Genomic DNA, 9,519 nt, shown 5'->3' on the forward strand with positions numbered 1-9,519 from the left:
ATGTTGGCCAGGCTGGTCTCGAACTCCTGACCTCAGGTGATCCGCCTGCTTTGGCCTCCCAAAGTGTTGGGATTACGGGCGTAAGCCACCGCGCCCGGCCCCAGGCGAGTTTTTTAACAATCTCATGGGAAGCAAGGGAAAGAGGTTTCCAAGCTACTGTGATTCCAGTGGAAAAAAAAGAGTTTCAGTCTTTGAGGCACGCAGGGTTATTAAATATCTGCTCCGCTTCCCAGGTGCTAATGAGCAACAAGATCCGCAACCACGAGAAACAAGGCCTGGACTGATCTAGAAGAGCCGCCGAAGGACACAGCCCAGAGCTCCAGCCTCTGCCCGTCCACGCTAAGGGCCATCCGGCTCGAATACTTGATGACCACTGGGTGTCACTCTCAAAAGACCTACAGCCAAGGGAAAGCCCAGGGAGTATGGCTCAACCACTGCTCATCACTACGCGAGTCCATCTGGGTAACCTGGAACAATGACAGTGGTCAGAGGTTTTGATCTAATTACACATATGTCAGGTACTGCCAAACCAGAAGGAGGAAGAAAGAAGGGAAAGCATCAGGCCTCAACTGCCACTTCCTCTTATGCCAGGCTTCTTCCCGGGAACGATAGTCTCACCTGCACGCTGCCCTGATATGTCATTGTGGCAGAACTGAAGACACGTTGCTAATGACACGAATCCCCAGCCCCAGGGAGTCTGTCACTGGCCCCTTGTGCAGAGACCTCTTGGCCCCCAAAAGGAAGACTCACAGCTACTGGGAAAGAGCCCTCTGCATGCTGAGAGCAGCCTCTGGAGCTGCCCACACACGTCTGACCCCAAAGTGAGCCTGGGGCCAAGCCCGACGCAAAGGCAGAGAGGGGACACGCTAGGGGATGAGGCCTGCAGCGTAAGAGGCTGCAGGTGGTACCAGGGTGGCTGCAGGAATGGAAGGAAGTGCGGCAGAGCTGACCCGATGGTGTTCTCCTGCTCCAGCCCACTGCGCTGAGAAGATGCCATCTTTGCCTCTGCCGTGTGTGAATTATTGATGAGGTTCAATGTGGCTCTTAGCTCGATCTTTCAGTTGCTCTTCCTGTCTTAAAATGCTGAGACAACATGCAAAGTTCCTGTGACCTCCTCACTTATCCTCCAGCCCAGAAACAATTTACAAGTGGGATGACAGGGAGGGGCCAAATGGAGAAGGACAAGTTCACATCCTTCTGCTCTGAAGGCTTTAAAACACCACACTTTACACAAGCGCCTGTACTTGTAACCCAGGACAGCAGCTGAGATGGAGAAACCCAGCAGAACCACCTTGGAGGAGAAACTGTCTCAGGATTGTGTTCTAACGACTCCTTAGCAGAATTCACCCAACTCTGATCCCTGCACGTGGCCAAGGGCAGGACGCCTCCTCCATCGTCATGCCTGGCTGCCTCCTGCTGGAACTGTCACTCTCACTCTGCTAGCAAAGTACACGCTCTTGTGCAAAACAAACCAATGATCGTCAGCCTTGGTTCAAAATGACTTTTGGAAAGCAATCCATTTTCACTGTACAATGTTCAGAGAAGTACCTATAATCCATTGTTTCATATCCAGTACCTCTCATCCTCCCAACAACGCTAAAGGGCAGGTCATATTACTAGTCTCAGTTGACAGGTGGGGAAACTGAGTTTGCCCTGCTCAGGACCACAACAGCCAATGAGCAACAGTCAGCGAAGCACCCAGGATGGGTGGTCCTGGAGTCTGACCCTCACCTACTGTGCACCCTGTAATGACAGCCCAGGTGTCACAGGGCTGGGCACCGGGCCACAGGACAGCCTCATGCATATGCTGGCCTGGGAAAATGCATGTCCGTGATGACGTGCTAGAGCATTTTATTAAACAGAAGAGGTCAAAAGCCAACACTCGATTTGAGCATATAAATGGACTTGAAAGCCAGTGTTTTCAATGGCCTGCCATTTCCCCAGGAAAGCTGAGACCCCATAATGGTTGTGTTTTTCAATGCCACTGACAAGTTTTGCAGGAAGTTAGGCACATAACACCGAAACACATCTCAGTCTGAGTTCCTACTTAGAAAAACACACGGATGCAAAAACATAGCCCAGAGTAGAGCTTGCTTGATAATCTTTCCATTTCTGCCTTCCCCTTAGAGGCCCCCACAGGCCTTGCACAACCATCACCCCACGTGAGCCCAGCCCTCCCGGCAGGCCAGCCCACATTCTGCGGGTGAGGTAACCTGGCTCAGTCATGTGGCAAGCACCTGGCAGAACTGGGACTTGACTTAAAGCACTCAAAAGGCATCAGGGAAACGCTGGGGCATGTCTAAACTTCCTGGACTGGACGGACAGCTCTCTCCAACTCCTCCATCAGAGGTTTCTACACCAGAGCTAAGGTAAATGTTACCAAGAGAAGGAGAAGACTTGGCAAGTGAAAAGAGAGCTTTTCCAAATCACAAGGAAAAAGACATCTCAATTAAAAATGAGCAAAGGGAAGAGAAAGGCAATTCAGAAAGAAGAGATGCAGCAAAGTTAGAAAGAAAATGTTCCATCTCGCTAGTAATTTAAGTACTACAGGGCCAGGCACGGTGGCTCACACCTATAATCCCAGCACTTAGGGAGGCCGAGACTGGTGGATCACCTGAGGTCAGGAGTTCAAGACCAGCCTGGCCAACATGATGAAACCCTGTTTCTACTAAAAATACAAAAATTAGCTGGGCATGGCGGCAGATGCCTGTAATCCCAGCTACTCAGGAAGCTGAGGCAGGAGAATCACTTGAACCTGGGAGGCGGAGGCTGCAGCGAGCCGAGATCACGCCACTGCACTCCAGCCTGAGCAACAGAGCGAGACTCCATCTTCAAAAAAAAAAAAGGGCAGAGAAGCTAAAACAATTCTGAAAAAGAGTAATAAAGTGGAAGGAGCCAGTCTACCTGATTTCAAGACTGACTCTATAGCTACAGTAGTTAAGACAGTGGAGTGTTGGCAGGGGGCAGGCACAGGCAATAATGCACAGAACAGAATGGAGAATCTGAGAAACAGACACACACAGATATGCCCAGTGGATTTTTTGACAATGTTGCAAAAGTATTTCAGGAGGAAGGACAGCCTTTCCATAAAGGGCACTGGAGCAATCGGCGTCCATAGTTTTCATGGGCCTCAAACCAAAAGTCTTATGCCTCGCACAAAATGTAACTCAAAATGGATCATGAGCCAGGCATGGTGGCTCACGCCTGTAATTCCAGCACTTTGGGAAGCCAAGGCGGGCGGATCAAGAGGTCAGGAGATCGAGACCCTCCTGACTAACACGGTGAAACCCCGTCTCTACTAAAAATAGAAAAAATTAGCCAGGCGTGGTGGCGGGCACCTGTAGTCCCAGCTACTCCGGAGGCTGAGGCAGGAGAATGGCATGAACCCGGGAGGCGGAGCTTGCAGTGAGCCCAGATCACACCACTGCACTCCAGCCTGGACGACAGAGTGAGACTCTGTCTCAAAAAAACAGGATCATGAATTCAAATGTAAAACATAATCTTCAGGATCTAGGGCAAGGCAAAGAGTTCTTAGACTTGACACCAAAAGCCCGATTCATAAAAGGAAAGATTGGCAGACAAACTTTATGTTTGCACTGTGAAAGAGCTAGGTAAGGCCTGGCGTGGTGGCTCATGCCTGTAATCCCAGCACTTTGGGAGGCCGAGGCAGGAGGATCACCAGAGGTCAGGAGTTCAAGACCAGTCTGACCTACATGGAGAAACCCCGTCTCTACTAAAAATGTAAAATTAGCCGGGCATGGTGGCGCATGCCGGTAATCCTAGCTACTTGGGAGGCTGAGGCAGGAGAATCGCTTGAACCCGGGAGGCAGAGGTTGAGGTGAGCCGAGATCGCGCCATTGTACTCCAGCCTGGGCAACAAGAGCAAAACTCCGTATTTAAAAAAAAAAAAAAAAGTCGGGTGCGGTGGCTCACACTGTAATCCCAGCACTTTGGGAGGCTGAGGTGGGTGGATCGCCTGAGGTTAGGAGTTCAAGACCAGCCTGGCTGACATTGCAAAACTCCATCTCTACTAAAAATACAAAAAAAATTAGCTCGGCATAGTGGTGTGCACCTGTAACCCCAGCTACACAGGAGGCTGAGCCAGGAGAATTGCTTGAACACAGGGGGCAGAGGCTGCAGTGAGCTGAGATTGTGCCACTGTACTCTAGCCTGGGCGACAGGGCAAGGGCAAGACTCCATCTCAAAAAAAAAAAAAAAACCCAGATAAAGGCAAGCTACAGACTAGACAGAAAGGTTTGCAAAGTACATATCCAGCAAAGGACTACTATCTAAAATATATACTAGAGAGCTCTCAAATTCAACAGCACAAAAAAGGAAACAATCAAATTAGAACATGGGCAAGCGTGGAGTCCCAGCACTTCGGGAGGCCAAAGTGGGAGGACTGCTTGAGCCCAGGAGTTCAAGACCAGCCTGGGCAACATAGTAAGACCCCATCTCTACATGAAATTAAAAAACTAGCCAGGTGTGGTGGTACACACCTGTAGTCCCAGCTACTCAGGAGACTGAAGCAGGAGGATTGCTTGAGCCCAGGAGTTCAAGACCAGCCTGGGCAACATAACAAGATCTGATTTCTAATAAAATAAAATTAAAAAAAAAGAAGAAGAAAAGAACATGGGCAAAAGATCTGAAGGCAAAAAGACATTTCACCAAAGAGGAAATATAGCAGATGGCAAATAAACATATGAAAATATGTTTAACATCATTAGCCAATAGGAGAATGCAAATTAAAACCACAGTAAGATGCCACTGCACGCCTATCAGAGTGGCTAAAATAACAAATAGTGACAACATCAAATGCTGGTGAGGATGCAGAGACACTGGGCCACGCATACACTGCTGATAGGAAGGTAAAAAGTTACGGCAACTCTGGAAACAGACTGGCAGTTTCTTAAAAAAAAAAAAAACAACAAAAAACTAAACTAAACACGAAACTACATGACCCAGCAACTGTCCTGGACGTTTACCCAAGAGAAACGAAGAGTGATCTTCATACTACATCCTGTATGCAGTCTTGGCCACAGCTTTATATGTCACTGCTCCAAACTGGTAACACCCTGGATGTCCTCCAGTAAGTAAGTGGTTCAGCAAACTGTGGTCCAAGCACACCAAGGACTACTACTCAGCAATGAAAATGAACGAACGGCTGACACACACGCAATAATCTGGATTTATATCCAGAGAATTATGCTGAATGACAAAGGCCAACCCTCAAAGGTTACATACTGAATAATTCCATTAGATAACATCATTAAAATATAAAATTGTAGAAATGAACAGAGTGGTGGTTGCTGGGGATAAGGAAGAGATGGGCTGGGAGGGAAGTGGGTGTGGCTATCAAAGGGCAACACGAGGTACATGTTCTGTATCTGGCTATCAACAAGACCCTATCTCTACAAAAAATGAAAAAAAAATAAAAATAATCACGCATGGTGGCACATGCCTGTTGTTCCAGCTACTCAGGAGGCTGAGGCAGGAGGATCGCCTGAGCCCAGGAGTTCAAGGCTGCAGTGAGCTATGACTGTGCTACTGCACTCCAGCCTGGGCAACAGACCTGTCTCTTAAAAAAGAGAAAAAAAAAGCTTTCAAACCTTGATTCTGTGCTCTGTCTGGGTGGGACAGAGTCCTTGAGCCCCAGACATGTCCATCTTCTTCCTTTTTTTTTTTTTTTTTTGAGACAGAGTCTCGCTTTGTTGCCCAGACTGGAGTGCAATGGTGCGATCTCAGCTCACTGCAACCTCCGCCTCCCGGGTTCAAGTGAGTCTCCTGCCTCAGCCTCCTAAGTAGTTGGGATTACAGGCACACACCAACATACCTGGCTAATTTTTTGTATTTTTAGTAGAGACAGGGTTTCACCATGTTGGCCAGGCTGGTCTCACACTCCTGACCTCAGGTGATCCACCTGCCTCGGCCTCCCAAAGTGCTGGGATTACAGGCATGAGCCACCAGGCCCAGCCAGGGCATGTCCAACTTCTGCTGGTCTTACAAGGTGGTCATTTGGGTCCCCAGAGAGAATCCAGGACTCTTCCTTCAGAACCTGAACAGAGCCATCATCATCAGTATCCCAGATGTAATACTCTACCACCACTATGCAAATGTTACTTCAGAGGAAACTGGATAAATGGCACAGACTCTTTTTTTTTTTTAGACGGAGTCTTGCTCTGTCGCCCAGGCTGGAGTGCAGTGGTGCGATCTCAGCTCACTAAAACCTCCGCCTCCTGAGTTCAAGCGATTCTCCTGCCTCAGCCTCCTGAGTAGCTGGGATTACAGGCACCCGCCATCATGCCCAGCTAATTTTTATATTTTTGTAGAGACGGGGTTTTACCATGTTGGCCAGGCTGGTCTTAAACTCCTGATTTCAAGTGATCTGCCCGGTCTCCCAAAGTGCTGGAATTACAGGCATGAACCACCGTGCCCGCCCAGACTCTCTTACAACTGTGTGTGAGTCTGTGAGTCTACAATAATCTTGAAATTAGAAGTTTTGTTTTTTCTTTCTTTTTTTTTGAGACGGAGTCTCGCTCTGTCGCCCAGGCTGGAGTGCAATGGCCGGATCTCAGCTCACTGCAAGCTCCGCCTCCTGGGTTTACGTCATTCTCCTGCCTCAGCCTCCCGAGTAGCTGGGACCACAGGCGCCCGCCACCTCGCCCGGCTAGTTTTTTGTATTTTTTTAGTAGAGACGGGGTTTCACTGTGTTAGCCAGGATGGTCTCGATCTTCTGACCTTGTGATCCGCCCGTCTCAGCCTCCCAAAGTGCTGGGATTACAGGCTTGAGCCACCGCGCCCGGCCTATTTTTTCTTTAGAGACTTACAAGACCTAATGACCAAATGCAAGGTGACATTTGCAGACAATCAGGGAAATGTGAATATGGTCTTGGTATCCGATAATACCAAAGGCATTATCATTAGTTGTATAAGGTGTGATAAGGCATGTTGTTATGTAAAGGAAAATGATCTTAACTGTTAGAGATTCATGTCGAAATACAATTTCTAAGATTAAAAAAAAAATGGGCCAGGTGCAATGGCTCACACCTGTAATCCTAGCACTTTGGGAGGCCGAAGTGGGCAGTTATCTGAGGTCGGGAGTTCAAGACCAGCCTGGCCAACATGGTGAAACCCCATCTCTACTAAAAATATAAAAATTAACTGGACGTGGTGGCAGGCACCTGTAATCCCAGCTACTCGAGAGGCTGAGGCAGGAGAATCACTTGAACCCAGGAGGTGGAGGTTACAGTGAGCCGAGATTATGCTACTGCACTCCAGCCTGGGCAACAGGAGTGAAACTCCGTCTCAAAAAAAAAAAAAACAGGAGCCAGGCATAGTGGCACGTGCCTGTAGGTCCCAGCTACTCGAGAAGCTGAGGCAGGAGGATTGCCTGAGGCCAGGAATTCGAGGCTACAGTGAGCTATGATCACTGGGTCCGTGAATGGCTACTGCACTCTGGCCTGCACAACATAGCAAAATGTCATCTGGAAATAAAAAAAAAAAAAAACCTAGGAACTAAAGGGTGGTACAAAGAAATCTGCAAAATATTGATAACTGTTGTAAATGGGCAGTGGGTACATGGGAATTCATTAAACCCTTCCCTCTACATTTATTTTATTTTATTTTATTTTTCATAGAGACAGAGACTTGCTTTCTCACCCAGGCTAGAGTACAGTGGTGCCATCGTAGCTCACTGCAGCCTCAACCTCCTGGGCTCAAGGGATCCTCCTTCCTCAGCCTTCCAAGTAGCTGGGTCTGTAAGTGTATGTCACCACACCCAGCTAATTATTATTTTTTATTTTTTTGTAGAGATGGGGTCTCGCTTTGTTGCCCGGGCCAGTCTCTAATTCCTGGGCTCAAAAGATCCTCCCACCTGGGCCTCCCACCGTGCTGGGATTATAGGCATTAGCATGCCCAGCCATCGACTTTTAATGTGTTTAAAGGCTACCATTTGATGTGCTTCTGCCTTGTCAAGGAACCTAATGGCACAAGCTGCATAAGGTTTTAAGTGTGACAAATGAGGAGAGCTTGGTCACAGACAGGATCGTGCTTCTGTCAAACAATACAAACTGGCATTCCTTTAAAACACACACAAATGTGCCCTACCACAGCTACAAGATCTGCTACTGGGAGACTGAGAAGTGATACAGGAGCGGGGGGAGAGCAAGAGGGTTCCCCGTTTTCCCCTCTTGAGGGCACAGATGTAGACTGCGAGGCACTGGAAACAGCAGAGGACTGATCAAGCTGCTAATAAACTGCTGAGTCTCCACGGGACAGAATAAATATCTTACAGCAGTCAAAACAGCAGAATGTTTACAAATGGGGTCCAATCTTCATCAGCTTGCTAAGTGAAAAGGGTGCAATCTAGCAGGTACAGTGTGACCTGGCTTACAAGCACACGGTGTCCTATCGCCCTGCTATTGGAACCTGGAGGGACAGGGCCACACTTACCAGGATTTCTATGGACCAGTTAGTTTGCTTCCTCATGGCTTCCTATGTTCCCTGGTGTTCTATGTCATCACGAGCTGCTTTTGTAAATTAGACAGAAATAGAAAGATGTACAAGGAAAAGCAGGATCTGAAGGAATTTTCATGGATTCTCCCCGGGGACCCAAATGAGTGCCTTGTGAGACCAGTAGAAGACGAACATGCTCAGGGCTCAAGGCCTCCATCCAAACCAGACAGAACTCAGGGCCTGCAGTGGGGCATGGCACAGGGGTAAGGTCTGCAGTCGCTGCTCTAGAAAGGAACCAACAAGCAAGAAAACTGCCCTTGAGTGTTTAGACACGCAGAAAAGCAGCAAGGTGAATGACATGGACCAGGAAGGGCATCAGAACACAGAATCAAGGTTTGAAAGTTTTTTGTTTTGTTTTGTTTTTAAAGAGACAGCTCTGGGCCAGGCATGCTGGCTCACACCTGTAACCTCAGCACTTTCGGAAGCTGAGGTGGGTGAATCACCTGAGATCAGCAGTTTGAGACCAGCCTGGCCAACATGGTAAAACCCTGTCTCTACTAAAAACACAAAATTAGCCAGGTGTGGTGGCACATACCTGTAATCCCAGCTACTTGGGAGGCTGAGGCAGGAGAATTGCTTGAACTAGGGAGGCAGAGGCTGCAGTGAGCCAGGATCGCTCCATTGCACTCCAGCCTGGGCAACAAGAGCAAAACTCTGTCTCAAAAAAAGAGAGAGAGCTCTGTTGTCCAGGCTGGAGTGCAGTGGCATGAACATAGCTCACTATAGCCTCAAGCTCCTGGGCTTAAGTGATCTCCTTCCTTAGCCTCCTGCGTAGTTGGGACCATAGCCATGCACCACCATGTGTGGCTAATTTTTTTTTTCATTTTTCTGTAAAGATGGGGGTCTCATGATTTTGCTAGGCTGGTCTTGAACTCCTGGCCTCAAGCAATCCTCCTGCCTTGGCCTCCCAAAGTGCTGGGATTACAGGCGTTAGCCACCGAACTCACCATTCCAGAAACGGAATTCCTGGAGAAAAAACATCGCCTGCAGCAGGTTTCCTGCCTC

The 9,519-nt window shown here is 48.4% G+C and overlaps 1 protein-coding gene across 1 annotated transcript in view; it reads right to left on the reverse strand.

Moving 5' to 3' along the window:
* EPS15L1 (epidermal growth factor receptor pathway substrate 15-like 1) overlaps window positions 1-6,283 on the reverse strand; it is a 110,306-nt gene extending 104,023 nt beyond the window's left edge. Inside the window, exon 1 of the mRNA XM_011925892.1 lies at window positions 6,266-6,283. The gene's annotated coding sequence lies outside the window, so the exon portion shown is untranslated. The remainder of the gene's footprint in view (window positions 1-6,265) is intronic.
* Between the last annotated feature and the right edge of the window lie 3,236 nt (window positions 6,284-9,519).

Source organism: Colobus angolensis, unplaced genomic scaffold (genome assembly GCF_000951035.1).
Source record: "Colobus angolensis palliatus isolate OR3802 unplaced genomic scaffold, Cang.pa_1.0 Scaffold66, whole genome shotgun sequence".
Classification (NCBI taxonomy): domain Eukaryota; kingdom Metazoa; phylum Chordata; class Mammalia; order Primates; family Cercopithecidae; genus Colobus; species Colobus angolensis.